Here is a 20,258-nt window from a genome sequence, read left to right as displayed (position 1 = left end):
AATTGAAACCTAAGGACGACCAATCCCAAACAGCCAACTACGCCTGAAGCTACATCCCATCAATAATTTCCTTACCTTGGTTATGCCTTTTCTCTATAAAACTTCCCCCCCACCCAGTTCCCGTCAGCAGCCCACTCCTAACCACTTCCGGTTTGGTGCTGCCCAATTCCGATTTTTGTTCAAACTCTTAAGAATTTTTAATATGCCTCAGTTTATGTTTTAACAGTTCTGCTGCCAGAACAGGGAACCAAAGGAGCCCTCTGAGAGCCCCCAGGAGCACTGAGCAAACAAGCAGAGGTACCTGTGAAGCCCCTTGACCGGCTGCCTGCTCGCTGCCTCTGGAGGTGGGCGAGTCCCGCTCGGAGTCTGGATTCCGGCTTTTGCGTTATGAGCTTTCAGATTTTGAGCGTTTCTTTTTCCAGACTGGGTCCAGAAACTGGCCAGAATTGGACTTTTTCTGACTTGGAAACCGAACTGGTTCCGGGGACGAACTGTGTCCAACTTACAAACGGGACGAGGACCAGGACGACTTAGAAAAAGGACCAGGTCCGATGACAAACTGGGTCCGTCCGACTTTGAAACTGGACCCGGTGCAGAGCAAAGTGGTTCCGACTTAGAAACCGAAATGGGTCTGGGTACAGACTGGGTCCAACTTAGAAACTGGACCTGGTCCAGGACACACTGGGTTTGACCTAGAAACTGGACTGGGTCCAGTATGAGGCCTCAGGTGAATAAAATTTTGTTTTAAGGTTAACCTTACCAAAGATAATATTGAATTACAGGGGCCACAGTGGAGAACTTTTAACCACCTGAGATAACCTTATCCCCTTACGAGGTGCCCTAGAGAAAAGGGGTCTCAGCCAGGCACTCACTATGAAGGGCAGAGGGAAAGTTATTCTTCCTCCTCTACAGTTTCTAGTGACCAGGATGGGACCCACTGGGACACCTCACTCACTCCGAATCCTGCAGACGGCATCCTGGGAAAACGGGCAGAAGCCTGGCAAAAGGGTAAGAATTCTTACCAAGGTCAGCTCTCCAGGCTCTGTGGAGTCTGGTGGAGAGAGGAAGGGAAAATTTTACATTGTCCCTTCCTTTCCAGTGTTTCTACATTGGCAGGAAATCACATTGGTTATCAATCCTTTCCCTCCCAGGAACAGCTACTGCCTTCTTGTTTGTCTCATTTTGTGCCCTGAGAACTTGCCTGGGCAACTGTCAGGTTGGGGACCTCAAACATATAGCCAGACAGAAATAACGAGTGTTGCCAGCTGTCAGAGGAAGTAAGTCTCTCTTTCCTTTGGTTATTTTTGGGAGTGGCTCTGCATCTCTAGAGGGTAGTATTTTTTGCACCCTCTCTGAGAACCCCTCTTGTAGCCATGGGATTGTTCAATATGCTGGGAATATTTACTGTTTGACCAGCTGAAACCGGACTAGATACCCAAAAAGGTTTTTTTTTTTTTCTTTCTAAAGTAGCTGTATGGTCAGAAGTTGGCCAAATTGGAAGCTAATATTCAGAGCCTGATAACGATTTTAAGGCCTTCTGCCCAAGCAGTGTACACCTAAAGGGAAAGAAAAACATTCTGAAGCCATGGTGGAAGGGTTTACTAAAACATCCCAAAGACACACAGCTAGAAATCTACAATGTAAAAATCTTTTGATTCCCATCTTAGTCGAAGATCTTCTCCCTGATGTAAAGAAGCAAATTGAGGCTAGTGTAGTTGTATGGCTGGGTGAAAGTCTAGATGTCATTCAGATTGCAACCCAATTCTTTGACGAATTGAAACCAACTGTACTTCTCTTACAAACTATGACTTTACAATAACAGAAATGTGGCTCTAGGAACAATTCAAAGCCCAACCATCCTTTTTACCAATCCCCAAACATCCCCTATTCATACCAAGAGGCTTGCAGATACTCTAAAAAATCTGATTTAAATAGTAAAAGCCCTTCTTGGAGAAACTTACATCCTTTCTATGTGCCTTTCTTTTTTTTTCTCTTTTTTTTCTATGTGCCTTTGAGATATAAATATTCTACCTGGTCTTCTCTAGGAACCCAGAGCCATCTCATAAAATGCAAACTTCAGGGAGATAATTCTTATCAGAAAGAAGAAGCAGCAGCAGCAGCAGCAGCTATGTGGAACTTAGGTGAATGAAAATCTTACAAGTTTTTTCCACAAATATTAATAAAAGCTTTAGCCATCTGAGCAGGTAACCTTAACTTACTCTATCTGCCAGAAAGAAAATTTTGATCCAGTCATTCTTTCATAAACTATTAAGTTTTGCGTTACTGTATCTATCTCATGGCTAAATTTTTTAAACAAAAGCTATCAGACTCTGGGTCTGTCTGTATGTTTATGTATATATGTGATAGATGTGTGATATTTTTCTACCTTCAGACGGTATTGCCAAAATTAATTTTTAAAGAGCTATATTTAATAGGCTTAAAAACAAACTTTTATATAAATCAAGTATATGCTCACAAATATAGAAACCAACTCAAACGTTTTTCAATTTCACATGATCTAGGATAATCTTTGGTAAATGAAAGCTAGTTTAAGTTTGCTGGTTAAATTAAAACAGGCATGTGTTTAGATTTGTTAGCATTAAGTAGAATACTTTTACCCTATCTAGGTTAACCAAAGTCAAATAAGCTCATGTAATCTCTGTTACATAATTTGTCAGCAAGAAGGGTAACTTAAGATGATGGCTGGCTGTTCAATGTCTCATGAAATTTTCATGAGTAATCTAAACATAAATTGTTAAGAACAATCAAATTAAAGAGATGTAAGTAACATAAAAGTTTATAAATGCACTTTTCAACAATAATCATGCTTTATGGTATGTCTACTTAAAAATAGTTTCCACAGCCACTATGGAGAACAGTATGGAGATTCTGTGAAAAACTAAAAATAGAGTTACCGTATGATCCAGCAATCCCACTCCTGGGCATATATCTGAAGAAAACTCTACCTTGAAAAGATACATGGACCCCAATGTTCATAACAGCACTATTCACAATAGCCAAGACATGGAAACAACCTAAATGCCCACTGACAGATGAATGGATAAAGAAGATGTGGTACATCTTCTTTACAATGTAATACTACTCAGCCATAAAAAGGAATGAAATAATGCCATTTGCAGCAACATGGATGGACCTAGAGATTATCATACTAAGTGAAGTAACTCAGAAAGAGAAGGACAAATATCATATGATATTGCTTAAATGTGCAATCTAAAATATGATGCAAATGAACTTATTTACAAAACAGAAACAGACTCACAGAGATAGAAAACAAACTTATGGTTACCAAAGGGGAAAGGGAGGGAAGGGATAAATTAGGAGTTTGGGATTAACAGATACACACCACTATATATAAAATAGATAAACAACAAGGTCCTACTGTATAGCACAGGGAACTATACTCAATATCTTGTAATAACCTATAATGGAAAAGAATCTGAACAAGTATTTTTATATATATATCTATACAGATATATATATAGATATATATATCTGGATCACTTTGCTATACACTAGAAACTAACACAACATTGTAAACCAACTATACGTCAATAAAATAAATAGTTTCCAAAATATTTTTGGTAACTTAAAACCTTAAAGTTGTATGAGATAAGTTAAATGATGGCTATTCACTGAACATCTAGATCGTTTCCAAGTAAGATAAAATACTGCAACATTAATTACTGAACATAGGTTTATCTACTTTTGGTTTTCTTTTGCAGAGGATCTGAAGATATTTGGTTCTATCAGTAAACATGTTTTGTGCCACACTGAAAAACTACTAAGAGGATGAATATACTTCTAGAAACTGTGAAAGGTGTTTATAAATTTGCCAATCCACAGAATGCTAGTGTAACAGACAGTCCACGCTGATTACTTCTTTGTTTTCACTAGGAATAAAGGATTCTGAGGGTTAAGAATTCTAATAAATATACGTAATTAAAACTACCTAGAAATAATAAAGGTGAGAGGAAAGAACTGTGTATCTGTAAACTGAACTGGATCCTGAGTTCTTCTAGTTTCCTCAAATATCTGGCTACAACTCTCCAAACTAATGTTCCCAATTTTCTCCCACTCTTCTGATTTCGAATCACTAAGAATATGACTGCCCTTGAACCTCCTTGGAAGGGACAATACCAGGTCCTTCTCACTACCCAGATCGCAGCCGAATTTCAGGGAATTGAACCGGGGTACACATCCCCCAATTAAAAAGGGCTTTTCCAGACTCTTGGAACTGCACGCCAGCTGGAGATGTAAAATTAAAATCGACTAGAGAGGTTCCTCCCCAGAGGCAGATGGTATCTTGAGGTAGACAGCTCTCCCAAGATCACGGATCAAGATCTTCATCCCCAATATGAAATCTTTATTCCTTTTGCCTTCTTGCTACTTGTGTTTTCTCTCTGTTAACGCATGGAAAGACAATGCTCCTTAACTCTGACCACTACTGCTGCATCTGCTGCTAAGGCCATAACTATACAACACAAGTCCTGAGACTTTCTTGCTAAGGTGGTTTAGATAAAAGAAGTGCTTCAGATTACTTGTTGGATGAACAAGGAGGAGTCTGTACCACAGCAAATACTTCTGCTGTACCCGGTTCAACTCCTCTGGTATTGTAGCAAATACAGGAAATTAACAAACAAGCCACTTGGCTAAAACGGGTTGATGCCCCTTCATGTACATTCTTCGATTTATTTGATACCAATTGGTTTGATCCATGGGGCCCTGGTTAAGGAGTATACTTCAGTCTCTCTGTATTATCTTCCTAATAGTCATCATTGTAGAGCCCCTGGTGTGCTCTGTTCTCTCAAAGGTCTTAAATGCATGTTCATAGCCATCAGCAGTACATCAGATGGTCTTACTGAAAATGGTCTCATGAAAAATGAGATTAACATCAAAAATAACTCTTCCATGGTTCAGACATCATAACCTATGAGTTTCACAATGAGACAAGAACAACTTAAGTCTGTTGGCGACTGAGAGTGGTGCTAATAGCAAATTGTTGGTCAATATCTCCCCCATGAGAGGATGACCAAAAGGGGGGAATAGTTTAATTAATTAAACAAAGAGGCCATTAGATTGAGGTGGCTCTAATGCCTTGGCAGCCTAGGTAAGCAAACCAAAATCTAAGTTCCTCAAGGTTATGAAATCAAAATGTTAAGGACAACCAATCACAAACAGCCGATTAGGCTTTAACCAGTAGCCAATCAATACTTTCTTCACTTTGTTTTCCCCATTTTCTCTATAAAAGTCTCTTCCCAAGCTCCTGTTGGTGGAGTACACTTCCAGTTTGGTACTGCCCCATTCCAATTGATTTTTGCTCAAATAAACTCTTAAAAAATTTAATATGCCTCAGTTTATCTTTCAACAATCCTAATAATACCTCTTCACCTATGTATCTCCTTTTCCTCAGGTATCACTTATCTCAGATATCAGTGTCAACCTTCTATTGGAACTTATGGCTCTTGTTTGCCTTTGTACCAAATACAGCTGACCCTTGAACAATGAGGGGGTTAGGGGTGCTGCACAGTCAAAAATCCATGTATAACTTTACAGTCAGCCCTCTGTTTCCACAGTTCCTTATCTGCAGAATCAACCAACTGCAGATCGTGTAGCACTGTAGTATGTATTTATCGAAAAAAAAATCCGGTAGAAGTGGACACACACAGTTCAAACTCATGTTGTTCAAGGGTCAACTGTATATCCACAATTAATACAAAGAAATAAAATCATATAATGCCTTTAAGTTGCTTAAGAGTCCCATAGCAGAGATTTAATTGTGAATAGAGAACGTTGTAAATTTTTCAATAAAAAAAACAACCAGCAGTAGGGCTTCTCTGGTGGCGCAGTGGTTGAGAGTCCGCCTGCCGATGCAGGGGACGCAAGTTCGTGCCCTGGTCCGGGAAGATCCCACATGCTGCGGGGCGGCTGGGCCCGTGAGCCATGGCCACTGAGCCTGCGCTTCCGGAGCCTGTGCTCCGCAACGGGAGAGGCCACAACAGTGAGAGGCCCGCGTACCGCAAAAAGAAATAAAGTAAATAAAATAAAACTCATCCCACCTCACCTGCAGCAATGAAGGAATCATCTATTCCTAACGTGGTGTAGGAAAAATCCAACTGACTTATAAAACTTTTATGTCTTTCATGAGTTCATTTATAATTAGGTTTCAAGAACCTCATAAGATGCTTCCAAGGCAGAAACATTTCTCCAAGACAATTCGTCTCTTTCAAATATCATTAAAGTGTGATTGGCACAGAGCCCTTAGGGAGCTGACATCCAGAGGGAGAAGAACACATTACTAATAGCTAGTCAGGTGCCAACTGGCTCTAAGTGGCCAACTCTTTTTCCTGGGAAAACCAAGTATATCTAAGCAAAAGGAACTTTGATGATAATCAAGAGACATTCTCTGGCATCAATAAGCTACTTGGCAAGAGATGAATCAGGATTGCAAATGCCACCTGAGTCATGGTATGGTTTCAACCACACAGTCCAGATATATCCTGGAAGAAGCTGAACTTTAGGCCAAGATACCATAGACAATTCTCCAGCGAGAAGTTCTTCTCCTTAGACCCAGTCTCCAAAACATGATTATCCCAAGAGATGGTAACCATGTGTAATAAGTTTGCTTAGACTCGACAGTCAAGAACCACAGCAATCCTTCTTCAAAAGAAACAATAAACTGAGAAACTATTCTTTCCAAAATATATGCCTCTTGTTGTAGATTGCAAGTGTTCTGGCAGATGTGTTCTTAATTTTATATTGTCCTGCGAAGTGTCCCTGTTGTATTTAATTGTTAATTTGACTCATATAAGTCAACAATAATAATTATTAGTTTGCAAAGTAAAAGTTAACCAAAGTTAATAGAAGTGACAGTTCAAATTCTCAAGCATAAAGACCGGAACAAGCAGCCAACAATAGGATATTATATCCCCGAAGTAGGAGAAGGACACAGGCAGAGTAACAACATCAGGAATCCGAACTGAGCATTTCATTTGAAGTGGCAGCAGCAAGTACTCTAAACCACGGGAAACCACTTAATGTAACAAGGCACAGAGGCAGGGTGGTAGAAAAGATAAGCCCAAAAGCGAAACCCTTAAAATATGGGGGAAAAACAATTTCAGTAATTCCTCCCTAACCGTGAACCTCAACATTATTTCTAAGATAGTCATCAACTGAATAACAAAGCAATCTTCACTGTTTAGCCTCTAAAACATGAAAAAGCAGCAACTCATAGTCTTGGAAAGAAGCCTTTGTTACTTTATGCAAAATGGAGGAATTCTATTGTTCTAACATGGTTTTTATTTTTTTAAAAATTATCTTAGGGGCTTCCCTAGTGGTGCAGTGGTTAAGAATCCGCCTGTCAATGCTGGGGACATGGGTTCGAGCCCTGGTCCAGGAAGATCCCACATGCTGCGCAGCAACTAAGCCCGTGCGCCACAACTACTGAGCCTGTGCTCTAGAGCCCACGAGACACAACTACTGAGCCCACGCACCACAACTATTGAAGCCCGTGCACCTAGAGCCCGTGCTCCGCAACAAGAGAAGCCACCGTAATGAGAAGCCCGCTCACCACAGTGAAGAGTGGCCCCCGCGAGGGGGAAGGGTAAGCTGGGACGAAATGAGAGAGTGGCATGGACATATACACTACCAAATGTCAAATAGATAGCTAGTGGGAAGCAGCCGCATAGCACAGGGAGATCAGCTCAGTGCTTTGTGACCACCTAGAGGGGTGGGATGGGGAGGGTGGGAGGGAGATGCAAGAGGGAGGAGATATGGGGACATATGTATACGTATAGCTGATTCACTTTGTTATAAAGCATAAACTAACACAACATTGTAAAGCAATTATACTCCAATAAAGATGTTAAAAAAAATTTTAAAAAAAAGAGTGGCCGCCGCTCAAGGCAACTAGAGAAAGCCCGGGAGCAGCAACGAAGACCCAACACAGACGAAAGTAAATACATAAAACAAATAAATTTATAAAAAAAAATTATCCTAGAAAATGTTCACCTCATCTCAAAATTCTGCCTCAAATGATAATTCCAAGTTCAAAGGAGCGGAAGTAAATATATTTTGCAAAACTTGATCATGTGAAAACCTGAAATTCCTTTTTAAAACTGCATGACAAACCTCAAAACATTGCATAATGCTGTCCTTGGCCGCTTTGTGCTTCCTGCTTTTTAGCTATTATCAACTTCATACTGCAGAGAATAAAAATTGATGTCCTGGATAATTGTGTATTTCTTCCCATGTGCAGTAAATGAATGATTTTTTAAATTAAATAAATGTCAAATAGTTCAGTTCAAGCATAGGAATGGCCTTAATAAGCCTCTATTATGTACACAAATGTTGAAGAACATGATGAAGAAACAAATAATATTTTCACACCTTCAACTGTTTATTAGAACCAGGGATAGGAAAAAATATTGTGACAGCTACATTTTAAGGATGTCTGCAAGTATATTTGCTTTCTTAATAATCTGCATTATAAATATGCCTTATCCTATTAAATATACCTTAGGAGAATAGGAAGAAGCCTCATTTACACAAGGGTATTATAAACTGATTCAGGATACCTTTCGCAGAATATTTATTTTCAGGATCAACTTCTTTAATTCTATAAGAGTTTTTATAGTAAGTATTCTTTTTTTTTTTTTTTTTTGCGGTACGCGGGCCTCTCACTGTTGTGGCCTCTCCTGTTGCAGAGCACAGGCTCCGGATGCGCAGGCTCAGCGGCCATGGCTCACCGGCCCAGCCGCTCTGCGGCATGTGGGATCTTCCCAGACCGGGGCACGAACCCGTGTCCCCTGCATCGGCAGGTGGACTCTCAACCACTGCGCCACCAGGGAAGCCCAGTAAGTATTCTTTTAAAGTACACATGGAATATTCTATAGGATAGACTATAGACTGGGCCAAAATACAAGTCTCCCCAGATTTGAAAAGGCTGAAATCATACAAAATGTGTACTCGCCATAGTACTTTACTGATAAAGCCTGGTGCCTCCTCCTACTGATACATAAGTACTTCCCAAATAGAAGATGTGATGGTGTGGCCCAGATGGCACGAAGTGGCTAAATGGGAATATCCCAAGCCCCAACTCACCCATCATCCATTTTTTCAGCCCAGTGGGCTGGACTCTTATTTTCAGCTAATATCCAATGAAGAAACAAGTTTTGCCACCAAAACAAGGACTGTCTCCTTAGTCATACCAGATGAAGCGATTTCATTAACTTCCTTGTGATAAAGAATTAGAAGTTGGTAACAGAATCTCATTGTATATCTGTTAGAGGGGGTTTCTGGTATATATTTACACCTAAGTTACTGTAGGTAAACTGCATATAATTCTCATTCCAAGTTGTCAGGTTAGCCATTCTCAAAAATTTCTATTGTTATCATACCAAACTAAAGTCAAGTACTTCCCCAAATCCTTTGTTAGCAAAATCCATAAGAAGAGTTCAAAAATTAACAATTCATTTCTTAGTTCTTTGCAACCAGAATACATAAAGAACTCTTCTAACTCAATAATAGAAAGACAAGCCATTTTTTAAATGGCTTTAAAAAGACTTAAATAGATACTTCACCAAAAATGATACACAAATAAATAATAAGCATATAAAAGGATGTACATCATTAGTCACTTGGAGAAAGGAGACCCCTTAAATACTGCTGGTAGGGATGTAAAATGGTACAGCCACTTTGTAAAATAGTTTGGCAGTTTCTTTAAAAATTCAATTTACCATATAAACCAGCACTTCTACTTCCAGGAGTCTACCCAAAAGAAATGAAAACATATGTCTACACAAAGCCTTGCATGTGAATGTTCATAACAGCGTTGTTCACAATAGTCAAAAAGTGAAAATAACCTAAATGTCCATCAACTGGTGACTCCATAAACACAACGTGCTCTATCCATACAATGGAATGTTGCTCAGCAATAAAAAGAAACAAACTACTGATACATGCTACAAAATGAATGAACCTCAAAAAAATGTGCTAAATAAAAGAAGCCAGACTTCCGGGTAAGATGGCGGAAGAGTAAGACGCGGAGATCACCTTCCTCCCCACGGATACACCAGAAATACAGCTACACGTGGAACAACTCCTACAGAACACCTACTGAACGCTGGCAGAAGACCCCAGACCTCCCAAAAGGCAAGAAACTCCCCACATACCTGGGTAGGGCAAAGCGGAGAGATCCGCACACAGAGGATCGGTGCCGAGCGGCACTCACCAGCCCGAGAGGCTTGTCTGCTCGCCCGCCGGGGCACGCGGCGCTGGAAGCTGAGGCTCGGGCTTCGGTCAGAGCGCAGGGAGAGGACTGGGGCTGGCGGCGAGAACTCAGCCTGAAGGGGGCTAATGTGCCACAGCTAGCCGGGAGGGAGTCCGGGAAAACTCTGGAGCTGCCGAAGAGGCAAGAGACTTTTTCTTCCCTCTTGGTTTCCTGGTGCGCGAGGAGAGGGGATTAAGAGCGCTGCTTAAAGGGGCTCCACGGACGGGCGCGAGTCGCGACTGAAAGCGCGGAGCCCAGTGACAGGCGTGGGACGCTGGGGCTGCTGCTGCCGCCGCCAAGAAGCCTGTGTGCGAGCGCAGGTCACTGCCCACACCGCCCTTCCGGGAGCCTGTGCAGCCCGCCACTGCCGGGGTCCCAGGATCCAGGGGCGGCTTCCCTGGGAGAACGCACGGCGCGCCTCGGGCTGGTGCAACGTCACGCCGACCTCTGCTGCTGCAGGCTCGCCCCGCACTCCGTGCCCCTCCCTCCCTCCCGGCCTGAGTGAGCCAGAGTCCCCGAAGAGGCTGCTCCTTTAACCCTGTCCTATCTGAGCGAAGAACAGACGCCCTCCGGCGACCGACACGCAGAGGCGGGGCCAAATCCAAAGCTGAGACCTAGGAGCTGTGAGAACAAAGAAGAGAAAGGGAAACCTCTCCCAGCAGCCTCAGAAGCAGCGGATTAAAGCTCCACAATCAACTTGATGTACCCTGCATCTGTGGAATACATGAATAGACAACACATCATCCCAAATTGAGGAGCCAGGAGTCAGTGCTGTGCCTCTGAGGTGGGAGAGCCAACTTCAGGACACTGGTCCACAAGAGACCTCCCAGCTCCACATAATATCAAACGGCGAAAATCTTCCAGAGATCTCCATCTCAACACCAGCACCCAGCTTCACTCAACGACCAGCAGGCTACAGTGCTGGACACCCTAAGCCAAACAACTAGCAAGACAGGAACACAACGCCACCCATTAGCAGAGAGGTGGCCTAAAATCATAAAAAGTCCACAGACACCCCAAAACACACCACCAGACGTGGACCTGCCCACCAGAAAGACAAGATCCAGCCTCATCCACCAGAACACAGGCACTAGTCCCCTCCACCAGGAAGCCTACACAACCCACTAAACCAACCTTAGCCACTGGGGACAGACACCAAAAACAACGGGAACTACGAACCTGCAGCCTGCAAAAAGGAGACCCCAAACACAGTAACATAAGCAAAATGAGAAGACAGAAAAACACACAGCAGGAGAAGGAGCAAGATAAAAACCCACCAGACCTAACAAATGAAGAGGTAATAGGCACTCTACCTGAAAAAGAATTCAGAATAGTGATGGTAAAGATGATCCAAGATTCTATTTCCCAGATACAAAATCTTGGAAATAGAATAGACAAAATGCAAGAAACAGTTAACAAGGACCTAGAAGAACTAAAGATGAATCAAGCATCGATTAAAAACACAATACATGAAATAAAAAATACTCTAGATGGGATCAATAGCAGAATAACTGAGGCAGAAGAACGGATAAGTGAGGTGGAAGATAAAATAGTGGAAATAACTGCTGCAGAGCAAAATAAAGAAAAAAGAATGAAAAGAACAGAGGACAGTCTCAGAGACCTCTGGGACAACATTAAACGCACCAACATTCGAATTATAGGGGTTCCAGAAGAAGAAGAGAAAAAGAAAGGGACTGAGAAAATATTTGAAGAGATTATAGTTGAAAACTTCCCTAATATGGGAAAGGAAATAGTTAATCAAGTCCAGGAGGCACAGAGAGTCCCATACAGAATAAATCCAAGGAGAAATACGCCAAGACACATATTAATCAAACTGTCAAAAATTAAACACAAAGAAATCATATTAAAAGCAGCAAGGCAAAAACAACAAATAGGGCTTCCCTGGTGGCGCAGTGGTTGAGAGTCCGCCTGCCGATGCAGGGGACGCGGGTTCGTGTCCCGGTCCGGGAGGATCCCACGTGCCACGGAGTGGCTGGGCCCGTGAGTCATGGCTGCTGAGCCTGCGCGTCCGGAGCCTGTGCTCTGCCACAGGAGAGGTCACAACAGTGAGAAGCCCGCGTACCGCAAAAAAAAAAAAAAAAAAAAAAAAAAAACAACAAATAACACACAAGGGAATCCCCATCAGGATAACAGCTGATCTCTCAGCAGAAACTCTACAAGCCAGAAGGGAGTGGCAGGACATACTTAAAGTGATGAAGGAGAAAAACCTGCAACCAAGATTACTCTACCCAGCAAGGATCTCATTCAGATTTGATGGAGAAATTAAAACGTTTACAGACAAGCAAAAGCTGAGAGAGTTCAGCACCACCAAACCAGCTTTACAACAAATGCTAAAGGAACTTCTCTAGGCAAGAAACACAACAGAAGGAAAAGACCTACAATAATGAACCCAAAACAATTAAGAAAATGGGAATAGGAACATACATATCGATAATGACCTTAAATGTAAATGGACTAAATGCTCCCACCAAAAGACACAGAGTGGCTGAATGGATACAAAAACAAGACCCATCTATATGCTGTCTACAAGAGACCCACTTCAGACCTAGAGACACATACAGACTGAAAGTAAGGGGATGGAAAAAGATATTCCATGCAAATGGAAACCAAAAGAAAGCTGGAGTAGCAATTCTCATATCAGACAAAATAGACTTTAAAATAAGGACTACTAGAAGAGACAAAGAAGGACACTACATAATGATCAAGGGATCGATCCAAGAAGAAGATATAACAATTGTAAATATTTATGCACCCAACATAGGAGCACCTCAATACATAAGGCAAATACTAACAGCCATAAAAGGGGAAATCGACAGTAACACACTCATAGTAGGGGACTTTAACACCCCACTTTCACCAATGGACAGATCATCCAAAATGAAAATAAATAAGGAAACACAAGCTTTAAATGATACATTAAACAAGATGGACTTAATTGATATTTATAGGACATTCCATCCAAAAACAACAGAATACACATTTTTCTCAAGTGCTCATGGAACATTCTCCAGGATAGATCATATCTTGGGTCACAAATCAAGCCTTGGTAAATTTAAGAAAATTGAAATTGTATCAAGTATCTTTTCCGACCACAATGCTATGAGACTAGATATCAATTACAGGAAAAGAGCTGTAAAAAATACAAACACATGGAGGCTAAACAATACACTACTTAATAACGAAGTGATCACTGAAGAAATCAAAGAGGAAATTAAAAAATACCTAGAAACAAATGACAATGGAGACACGACAACCCAAAACCTATGGGATGCAGCAAAAGCAGTTCTAAGAGGGAAGTTTATAGCAATACAATCCCACCTTAAGAAACAGGAAACATCTCGAATAAACAACCTAACCTTGCACCTAAAGCAATTAGAGAAAGAAGAACAAAAACATCCCAAAGTTAGCAGAAGGAAAGAAATCATAAAAATCAGATCAGAAATAAATGAAAAAGAAATGAAGGAAACGATAGCAAAGATCAATAAAACTAAAAGCTGGTTCTTTGAGAAGATAAACAAAATTGATAAACCATTAGCCAGACTCATCAAGAAAAAAAGGGAGAAGACTGAGATCAATAGAATTAGAAATGAAAAAGGAGAAGTAACAACTGACACTACAGAAATACAAAAGATCATGAGAGATTACTATAAGCAACTCTATGCCAATAAAATGGACAACCTGGAAGAAATGGACAAATTCTTAGAAATGCACAACCTGCCAAGACTGAATCAGGAAGAAATAGAAAATATGAACAGACCAATCACAAGCACTGAAATTGAAACTGTGATAAAAAATCTTCCAACAAACAAAAGCCCAGGACCAGATGGCTTCACAGGCGAATTCTATCAAGCATTTAGAGAAGAGCTAACACCTATCCTTCTGAAACTCTTCCAAAATATAGCAGAGGGAGGAACACTCCCAAACTCATTCTACGAGGCCACCATCACCTTGATACCAAAACCAGGCAAGGATGTCACAAAGAAAGAAAACTACAGGCCAATATCACTGATGAACATAGATGCAAAAATCCTCAACAAAATACTAGCAAACAGAATCCAACAGCACATTAAAAGGATCATACACCATGATCAAGTGGGGTTTATTCCAGGAATGCAAGGATTCTTCAATATACGCAAATCAATCAACGTGATACACCATATTAACAAACTGAAGGAGAAAAACCATATGATCATCTCAATAGATGCAGAGAAAGCTTTCGACAAAATTCAACACCCATTTATGATAAAAACCCTGCAGAAAGTAGGCATAGAGGGAACTTTCCTCAACATAATAAAGGCCATATATGACAAACCCACAACCAGCATCGTCCTCAATGGTGAAAAACTGAAAGCATTTCCACTAAGATCAGGAACTAGACAAGGTTGCCCACTTTCACCACTCTTATTCAACCTAGTTTTGGAAGTTTTAGCCACAGCAATCAGAGAAGAAAAGGAAATAAAAGGAATCCAAATTGGAAAAGAAGAAGTAAAGCTGTCACTGTTTGCAGATGACATGATACTATACATAGAGAATCCTAAAGATGCTACCAGAAAACTACTAGAGTTAATCAATGAATTTGGTCAAGTTGCAGGATACAAAATTAATGCACAGAAATCTCTGGCATTCCTATATACTGATGATGAAAAATCTGAAAGTGAAATCAAGGAAACACTCCCATTTACCATTGCAACAAAAAGAATAAAATATCTAGGAATAAACCTACCTAAGGAGACAAAAGACCTGTATGCAGAAAATTATAAGACACTGATGAAAGAAATTCAAGATGATACAAATAGATGGAGAGATGTACCATGTTCTTGGATTGGAAGAATCAACATTGTGAAAATGACTCTACTACCCAAAGCAATCTACAGGTTCAATGCAATCCCTATCAAACTACCACTGGCATTTTTCACAGAACTAGAACAAAAAATTTCACAATTTGTATGGAAACACAAAAGACCCCGAATAGCCAAAGCAATCTTGAGAACGAAAAATGGAGCTGGAGGAATCAGGCTCCCTGACTTCAGACTATACTACAAAGCTACAGTAATCAAGACAGTATGGTACTGGCACAAAAACAGAAAGATAGATCAATGGAACAGGATAGAAAGCCCAGAGTTAAACCCACGGACATATGGTCACCTTATCTTTGATAAAGGAGGCAGGAATGTACAGTGGAGAAAGGACAGTCTCTTCAATAAGTGGTGCTGGGAAAACTGGATAGGGACATGTAAAAGTATGAGATTAGATCATTCCCTAACACCATACACAAAAATAAGCTCAAAATGGATTAAAGACCTAAATGTAAGGCCAGACACTATCAAACTCTTAGAGGAAAACATAGGCAGAACACTCTATGACATAAATCACAGCAAGATCCTTTTTGACCCACCTCCTAGAGAAATGGAAATAAAGACAAAAATAAACACATGGGACCTAATGAAACTTCAAAGCTTTTGCACAGCAAAGGAAACCATAAACAAGACCAAAAGACAACCCTCAGAATGGGAGAAAATATTTGCAAATGAAGTAACTGACAAAGGATTAATCTCCAAAATTTATAAGCAGCTCATGCAGCTCAATATCAAAAAAACAAACAACCCAATCCAAAAATGGGCAGAAGACCTAAATAGACATTTCTCCACAGAAGATATACAGACTGCCAACAAACACATGAAAGGATGCTCAACATCTTTACTCATTAGAGAAATGCAAATCAAAACTACAATGAGATATCATCACACACCAGTCAGAATGGCCATCATCAAAAAATCTAGAAACAATAAATGCTGGAGAGGGTGTGGAAAAAAGGGAACACTCTTGCACTGCTGGTGGGAATGTGAATTGGTACAGCCACTATGGAGAACAGTATGGAGGTTCCTTAAAAAACTACAAATAGAACTACCATATGACCCAGCAATCCCACTACTGGGCATATACCCTGAGAAAACCATAATTCAAAAAGAGACATGTACCAAAATGTTCATAGCAGCCCTATTTACAATAGCCCGGAGATGGAAACAATCTAAGTGTCCATCATCGGATGAATGGATAAAGAAGATGTGGCACATATATACAATGGAATATTACTCAGCCATAAAAAGAAATGAAATTGAGCTATTTGTAATGAGGTGGATAGACCTAGAGTCTGTCACACAGAGTGAAGTAAGTCAGAAAGAGAAAGACAAATACTGTATGCTAACACATATATATGGAATTTAAGAAAAAAAAAATGTCATGAAGAACATAGGGGTAAGACAGGAATAAAGACACAGACCTACTTGAGAATGGACTTGAGGATATGGGGAGGGGGAAGGGTAAGCTGTGACAAATCGAGAGAGAGGCATGGACATATATACACTACCAAACGTAAGGTAGATAGCTAGTGGGAAACAGCCACATAGCACAGAGAGATCAGCTCGGTGCTTTGTGACCGCCTGGAGGGGTGGGATAGGGAGGGTGGGAGGGAGACGCAAAAGGGAGGGGATATGGAAACATATGTATATGTATAACTGATTAAATTTGTTATAAAGCAAAAAAATAAAATAAAATAAAAAAAAAAAAAAAAAAAAAAAAGAAGCCAGACATGAGACTTCCCTGGTGGCGCAGTGGTTACGAATCCGCCTGCCAATGCAGGGGACACAGGTTCAAGCCCTGGTCTGGGAAGATCCCACATGCCGCGGAGCAGCTAAGCGTGTGCGTCACAACTACTGAGCCTGCGCTCTAGAGCCCGCGTGCCACAACTATTGAAGCCCGTGTACCTAGAGCCCGTGCTCTGCAACAAAAGAAGCCACCACAATGAGAAGCCCGCGCACCGCAACGAAGAGTAGCCCCCGCTCGCCGCAACTAGAGAAAGCCCATGCGCAGCAACGAACACCCAATGCAGCCAAGAATAAATAAATAAATTTATATTTTAAAAAAAGCCAGACATGGAAGACTGCATATCGTAAGATTCCATGCATAAGAAATCTCAGAAGGGCAAATCTATAGCTATGGAAAGCAAATCAGTGTTTGCCTGGGCCTGGTGGAGGTGCGGGTGAGTGTGGGGGACAAAGGGCTGGAAACTGACTAGAAATAGGCTTAAGGGAAACTCTGAGGGTAATGGGAAAATTCTAAAACAAGTCGCGATGATGGTTACACAGTTCTATGAATTTACTAAAAATTTAAAAAGAAAACCATTGGGTCAATCTAGTCCAAAATCTTCATTTTACAAATGAGAAAACTGCCTTCTTCAGCCCATAAAAAGGTATGAATACCTTCTAGCACCTTTTGTCTGTGTCTCATATTTGAACTCTGATATTGCTTTCTAATTTCTCAGGTTGAGGATCCTATTTCCCATGGGATTGAAGAATATGCCTTAGAATATACGGCAAGAATTTGTGCTAGATTCTTGATGAGTTACTTTGAACTGAACTGACTTGATTTAAATTCATCAGAATAAGCGTGGTGAGACTAAGCCATTCTCCTGAATCAGATCTAACATACTGGCTTTTCTACTCATTAATTACTCAGCTTGTACTACTGCAAATTCCCCAAACATACACAAGAATACTCATATCCAGGGGCAAACCAAAAATAGCCTCTAGGTTGAAAACAAAAAACAAACCACAAACTCCTCTCACTGTGAATTAATATTCATTTCTAGTTTTCATCATTAGCAGTATGGAGAGTCCTATATATAAAATGAAGGGACGTGCTGGCTGAGCACTAAGATTCCCTCAAGTTCTAACATAAATCACAACCCCCTGTTACTCCTGACTGTCATTTATCATTTGTACTCACTATCACCTACTTCTGTAGTAGTTGAGCATGAGTCTTTTTTTTGGTCACACTCTTCTTCTAACACATCCTTAGGAAAGTAAGATTTTTTTCAGATCCAGGATAGAAGAAACAAAATCTCAGCTTAAAAAAAAAAACTGAATCCAGGAACACTTCAAAATAATTTCCTCAAAATCCAACATCAACATAAATATTTGAGATTACTAACTTCAAGAATTGACCAGTAGGATTTTTTTTTTAACAAAAAAGAAATGTGTTGAAATACAACTCTTTTTTTCAGTTTAAAAACGAAGTGAAATATAAATTAAAATATAATTCATAGCCAAGTAACGTAAGTTATATTCAGAAATATAATTCATAGTCAGAAACACAAGTTCAGTCCAACATGGCAATGGGCAGTCAGGATGCTTAAACTCTGTCCAGAAAAGCTGTGAAGAAACTGATTTATTATTTTAAGGATTAAATTTAGGTATTCTTGGGCTCATATCTTTTTATTTGATATTTCCCAGTATTAGGGAATGAGTGGGATAATGGGAAAATGGAAAAGTGATTCTCTCCGGGGAATACTATGGGGAAGTTGTTGAAAAATGGATGTGGATTTTAACTTTTCACTTTACTTTTTTGAACTGTCAGATTTTTTTCATGAAAATATACTTCTTTTATATTTCAAAACCTAATAAAATTATTCAAGAACAAAATAGGGCTTTTTCATTTTCCTCATATGCATTTCCCTTGAAAGAAAGGGAGGGGGGGTTATATCAATAATGGATTTTAAAAAGGAACAGCTCAAATTTTGCCATCAAAATATTTAGATTCAAATTTCATATCACCCCAGTCATATATTTGTCTTAAGCTTTCACCAGAGCATAACAATTAGGTTTATCTGTCTGTTTCCTCCTTAAATAGTGAGCAACTCTATAGTTGGGTCTTGGCATCCTTTATCATTTTCTCTCTTGTGCCCAGCACACTGCTTGATATATATTAGTTGCTCAATAAATGTTCATTTAGCTGAACTAAACCACTAATGTCCTGCCTCCTCCAACTCCCCTCTTTGTAATCTTCACTGAGTCAGCTTCCTACATCCAAAGTAGGAGTGATAATAACAACCTCACAGAGTTGTTGATTAAATGGCACAATGTATGTAAGGCACTTGGCACAGTGCCCAGTGTGTAATAGTCTCCATTCACCCTCACCTCTTCTTTTAAAATAAGTCTCTTCTTTGGGGCTTCCCTGGTGGCGCAGTGGTTGAGAGTCTGCCTGCCGATGCAGGGGACGCGGGTTCGTGCCCCGGTCCAGGAAGATCCCACACGCCACGGAGCGGCTGGGCCCGTGAGCCATGGATGCTGGACCTGCGCGTCCGGAGCCTGTGCTCCACAATGGGAGAGGCCGCAAGAGTGAGAGGCCCGCGTACCGCAAAATAAATAAATAAATAAATAAAATAAAATAAGTCTCTTCCCAATGGGAAATAGTAATAATTTTCACAAGGTAAAAAAATCAGCAATCTTTATCTGACATTTGAATACCACTTTGAAGGAGGCAAAGATGGGCCAGGAAAAACATAAGCCTTGGTATGTGTTTCAGGGGTCCCAAGACCACCCATACATTCTGTGATTTGTTAGAAGTGCTCACAGGATTTAGAAGCAGTTGGACTCATGGTTATAGTGTATTACAGTAATCACTAAGGGGAAAAGACCCAGCAGGAGGAGTCTGAAGGAATCCATGTCCAGATTTCCTCCATTCTCTCGCTGGCACCAGAAAGGAATGTGTTTCTTTCTCTAGCAATGAGATGCAGCAGCAGATATGCAGCGTTCTGCCCAGTGAGGCCTGCTTGAGACTCAGAGTCCAGAGTTTATATTCGGGGTTTGTCACTTAGGCATACTGACCTTCTACGACTGCCGAACTTCCAGATTCCCAGAACGAAGCAGGTGTTCAGGGGCCCAGATCGGCAAAACAACCTATTGCTTAGAGACTGTCTCAAAGGCAAAGTTTCCAGGTACCAGCCAAAGGCCAACCTTATAAAGAAGGCCATTTAAAGATAGCAGCCCCAGGCCTGCTATGTTAACTCTCCCCTGCACACATGGTAAGTGATAAACTGGGAAAAGAGGGCAGAAGTTACAGGAAAGGAGAGTAATCAGAATTGGCGAAAGCAGAGAAAGGAGAAAGTGGT

The sequence above is a fragment of the Mesoplodon mirus genome (assembly GCF_964341445.2).
Source record: "Mesoplodon mirus genome assembly, chromosome: X".
NCBI lineage: Eukaryota > Metazoa > Chordata > Mammalia > Artiodactyla > Ziphiidae > Mesoplodon > Mesoplodon mirus.
The sequence above is the reverse complement of the archived record's forward strand: the minus strand, read 5'-3'. Positions refer to the sequence as shown.